The sequence below is a fragment of the Stegostoma tigrinum genome, unplaced genomic scaffold (assembly GCF_030684315.1).
Source record: "Stegostoma tigrinum isolate sSteTig4 unplaced genomic scaffold, sSteTig4.hap1 scaffold_338, whole genome shotgun sequence".
In the NCBI taxonomy this organism is placed as follows: domain Eukaryota; kingdom Metazoa; phylum Chordata; class Chondrichthyes; order Orectolobiformes; family Stegostomatidae; genus Stegostoma; species Stegostoma tigrinum.
Window position 1 is genome coordinate 20,566 of NW_026728266.1, and position 5,385 is coordinate 25,950.

Below are 5,385 nucleotides of genomic sequence, written 5' to 3' on the forward strand. Positions count from 1 at the left end.
CCTTACTCCCTTGCTCCCTCCATCCATGTCCTTGCTCACTCCTCATCCCTCACTCTCTCCCTCTCTGTCCCTCGCTCTCTCACACCATCCATCCCTCACTCGCTCCCTCACTCCCTCCCTTTACCTCACTCCTTCACCGTCCCTCAGTCCCTCCCTCACGCTCTCTCTCTGTCCCTATCTCCCTCCCTTTCTGTCCCTTGCTCTCTCCCTTCCTGTCCGTCCCTCCCTCCCTCCTGCCCCATCCCTCACTCCCTCCTTGCTCCCTCCCTCCCTGTCTCCCTTGCTTTTGCTCCCTCTCTGTCCCTATCTCCCTCCCTCTCTCCATCTCTGTCCCTCGCTCCCTGCCTCCACTTTCCTCATTCCCTTCCTTGCTCCCTCCCCATCCCTCGCTCATTTTCTCCTCTGTCCCTCGCTTCCCATCCCCCACTCCCTGTCTCTCCCTCCCCATTCCTTGATCCCCTGAATCCATCCCTGACTGGCCCACTCCCTGCCCTTGCTCATTCACTCCCTGTCTGTTCCTCCCCATCCCTCGCTCCCTCACTCTGTCCCTCACTCACTCACTCCCTCCCCATCCCTCACTCCGTTGCTGTCCCTCAATCCATCCCCACCAATTGCTCCCACCCTGTAGCTCAGTCCATCTCAATCCCTTGCTCCCATGCTCACTCCCTCCCCATCCCTTGCACCCCATCCCTCGCACCCCAATCCCTTGCCCCCTTGCTTCACGAAGAAGTAAAAAATAAACTTTTTTTGTAGTAAATGGTTGACATAAGTAAGATGCTGTTCTGTAATTTCGACTTCCTCAGAGCTTATCTGTGACACAGCACATGCTCTCAGCACATGCCTTTCCTTTTAGGAGTAACACTTATGTGACTATCTTAAATTATACAGATGATTTCTGAAGCCGAAGTGCCTGCTGACTGTTCCCTGTTATGGATATAATATAAAATACCTGAGCTACAATAGTAATGTCCTTATTATAGATATATTTCACTCAGCCCTACCCTGTGTGATTTGTCCATGTGTATTTACTCCTGTATGGTATATACTACAGTGTCTCTCTCCATTACACTTATATTCCCCTTTTACACACTGCTGACTCCTTACCCTTCATCACCCTGACTGCATAATGCAGAAGTGGGAATGCTGGCTGATGATTTCATATCCCATTGACTTTATTTTCATTTATCTTCACTGAATTTTCCACTCTAACATCCTGGGGACGAGTGTTGGAGAGAAACAGAACTGGACCTGCCATGTAAATTTTGTTGCTACAAGTGAATCGAAATTTTGTGATTAAATCAAATTTTGACTCCCGGAAGCCTGTGTATCGCCTGCAAGGCACAAGGCAGGAGTATAATGGGATACTCTCCATTTGCTTGGATGGGTGCAGCTCCAACAACACTCAAGAAACTTGACACAGTGCAGGAAAGGCAGTCCCCTTAACTGGCACCGCATTCAGTACTTTCAATATCAACTCCCTTCAACACCGAGGCACAGTGGCAATGGAATGCACCATCTACAAGATGCACTAGAGTAAGTCACGCAGCCCATGGACTGTACCGCCTGAATGGGCAAGAGCAGACAGTGCATTAGAACAACTCCATCTGTAAGTTCCCCTGTAAGGAACATTCCACCCTGAGTTGGAGCAGTATAAGGGATGATCTCACTGAGTGGTGGAGTCGGCTTGATGGACCAAATGGCCTATTTCTGCCCTCCATCTTCTGCCTTATGATACTTTTTCCAGTTGTTTAGTGCAGTGACCAAACTTGTGTTCAGCCTCTAGATGGTCTCAAAAGAGCCAGTCCTCAAGCCCTCTCTCAAGCACCTGATCTTCCCATCCAACCACCTTCATGGATCTGTGAATGCCCACTCCAAGCTCTGTTCTTTACTCTAAGCCACTCAGTGCCCTTACTGTTTTTGAGCACTCCCATAACTTACCCTTCCCAGTTTCATTACCAGCCACTTCCCTGGATTGAATTCCTTATTTTCTTCCTAATTATTTAATGTCCCCGTGCAGCCCACAGCTTGCTTCCTCATGGTTAAGCATCTGACCAATTGTTGCATCATCTGCAAATATCGAAATCACAGCCACTACAGCTACATCTAAATCATTGATCTACACCAGAAACAACAGATAGAAGGCATGGATAGTAAGTTCACAAACGACACCAAAATTGGTGGCATAGTAGGCAGGAAAGAACGTTCTCTATTTGTTCATTTCCAGCCCCGTTTCTGGTTCCACCTCCCCTGCTGCGCCACTGTTTTGGTCTGATTCTGGGCCTGGGAACTGGGATTATATGGCCATCTGCAGCAGTGGTCACTTCCTTGTGTGAGGGAACTGGTGAAGTATCCGATGTTAAACTACATTGTTACTGAAATTACATTTCAATAATATCGTCTCAGTTAATGGATTCTGGAGGCATCGAAGTTAAAGATTCAGCTCGCTCTGAGTTCTCACATGTTAGTCCACTGTTCGCCAAGTATTCCCGTTGTATTTATGGAGCTGTTCCTGACACATCCTCTGCCATTGTACTTGTCACACTTTTCCAGAGTGTCTCCCTGTGTGGCCCTGCTTGTACAGTGATGAGTACTCTGAGTGGTGGCCGGAGCAACCTCAGTTCTGATCTGAGCCGTAGCAATGGGTGTTCTTCCCATATTGCTCCTTGTGAATCATCCTTCGATAAGGAATTAATTGATTCGCATGAAAATATTCTCCCAGTTGATGAACTTATTCCCTCAAACACCCGCTCTCTCCCATGTCTGTGTTTGATGTATCAGAATACAAACCCATCTCTTCCCGCAGATTTTTCTCCCTCCCACAATCACTAACTCTCCTTTACGTCCCTTCTCCCACTTCGCTGAGGCACTGCACAATCTATCACACACTGCCATATTCACACCATTTAGCCTCTGCTCTTGCGGTCATTGTTGCTGGGTGAGCGTGCCCCAGTCTCACCATGTGGACCTTCAAATCAGTCGATCCATTTAGTTGCCGCAGTTGGGAGTAGAATATCTTTTACAGACATGGACCAGTGATTGTTGGGACATCAGGTTCAGGAAAAAGACACAGGATACGTTTGAGCAAAAGAATCTTTATTGGAAAGGAACAGTTTCTGTAGCTGTTTGAATCATTTATTTCATTTGTTCATTCCTTTACAGCGACAGCATTGTGTGCAGTTCTGCAATTCTCCTCTTGTAGAGATGTGCTCCTATAGGGAACGGTGCAAAAGGGGTTTACAAGGATATTGCCCGGGCTGAAGAGTTTCAGTTACGAAGAGAGATTGGACAGACTGGGGTTGTTTTCTTAGAGCAGGGGTGATTGCGAGGGAAGGTGATCGAGATATGCAAACTAATGAGGCATACGAACAGGGGAGACTGAAGGTGCTGTTTCTCTTTGATCGATCACCATGGAGCCGTAGATTTAAGGTAAGAGGCAGGCCGGTTTGAATAGATACTCAGAAAGACTTGTTTCAGCCAGCAGATGCTGAGCCAAGTGATGGTAAATAGGATTGGGATAGTTCAGTGCTTGTTTTGTCCAGTGCAGCCGCAATAGACTGAAGGGCCTTATGCTGTGTGGAAGACAGCAGTAGTGGACTGGTTCGTATCCCTGCGTCTCACGTGGGAGAGCAGCGTTAAACTCCCCACAGGAGACCATCCTCATATTCCAGGGTGGTTCAGCATTGCCTCGTGGTGGCGGGAACACAGTTTCGACTGTAGTTTTGTGAGACTCTCTGGATGGAGTTTGCGCATTCTCCCCAAAGTTGTGCAGTTTCGGTAAATTGTCCTGTCATGGTTCGTCGTAGTAAATGTGGGTTTGTGGGGTTAGGGTGGAGAAGTGGAAAGCTCGAGTGGTGTTAGGTGCAGAAGCAGTGGGCTGAAAGATCTCCATCTGCATTGTAGGGATTCTGTGATCTCTGACTCTGAGTTGTGTCTCTCTTAGGAATTTGAAATTGCCCGCTCCGTTTACAGGTGTGGGTTATTACTATCTGTCCTTCCATTCTCGATGGGACATGTCAGAGGAAGGACGGTGCTGTCTGACTCAGTGCTGGGCAGGACTACATCCGGGGGAGACAGAGTGTCAGTGAAAGTGCCAACACATGCCTTCTGCAAGCTGCGCCTTTTGTCTGCGTTGAAATCAAAATGATTTGATAGATTTGTTCCAGAGTGAAGTGTTTACTGGAAGCAGAAATCCGAGGGAGGCACTGGATAAACCGATCCCGATTTGAGTGCAGTAACAGCAAATACCTTTCCTGCAGCGCTAATGAGATTGTACAGCACAGAGGAGAGTTTTGCTGCACTGCATTTGGGTTCGTGGGTCCCGCGTGCTTTCACTAAACTGGGTTACCGGGAATAAAGATATCAGAAAGGGCACAGATGGTGCTTACTGGGGTTCACGGTTGTAAAGATATCAGATATGACACAGACAGGGTTTACTAGGATCGTACAGTGTCTCAGTGGTTACACTGCTGTTGGATGGGCAGGTTCGGTGTATTGGCCTTGCTAAATTGCTCTGTGCTGTCAGGGATGTGTCGGTTAAACCATAGTTAATGCAGAGATAGGGCGGCCGCTCGGTCTGGGTGGGATGTTCTTTCAAGGGTCGGGGCAGACTCGATCAGCCGAATGGTACTTTCCACACTCTAGTGATTCTATTATTTGAAAAGGAAGGGCATGATGGAGCTTACTTGGGTGTTAAAACATTCCAGAGAACACCAATGGGGTTTACCGCGACAGGATTTTATTCACGAGGGATGTTAGAAAAGTTGGAAATGCTCACACTAACGAAAGGAATACCTCATGGACATTTTGCAGATGATTTGAGTTGTGGAGAGAGGAAAAAGGGGGAAGTTCCCTCTTTCAAGTGAACCAATAACTGGAAGTCAGACATTCAAAACCATTGACGAAAAATAAAAGATAGGAGCTGAATTCCTGTCACACCGAAAAACCGTTTCCAAAATATTTTGAAAGACTCGTTTGCAGTCGCACAAGGAGTGCATTTTTCAGGGAGAGAGTCTGTGGGTGGTTGAGGGATTAGGGGTAGGGTGTGGTCAGGGAAAACGTTGAGAAACAATCTCTGACTTGAAATGTAATGAAATTTCGTGAACGTGTGCCGCTGTATAAGATTGAGTAAAACAGAAGCTCATGGCTTTGGAAGATCTGGCATAAATTTCCATGTGATCAATTCTGACTGCAACTGACCAAACTTTATTTAAAATTGCGCAGGAAAGATATTCCCGAATGAACAGTTGCTCGGAGATCCATTTCCAGCTTTAATCAAGTGCCTTAAAAATGCAACAGTAATCAATACTAAGATGCAGAATCCATTTAGTACTCAGTAATCTCCACCCAAGAAACACAGGAACAAGGCACATTGGTTTTGCAGTTTAA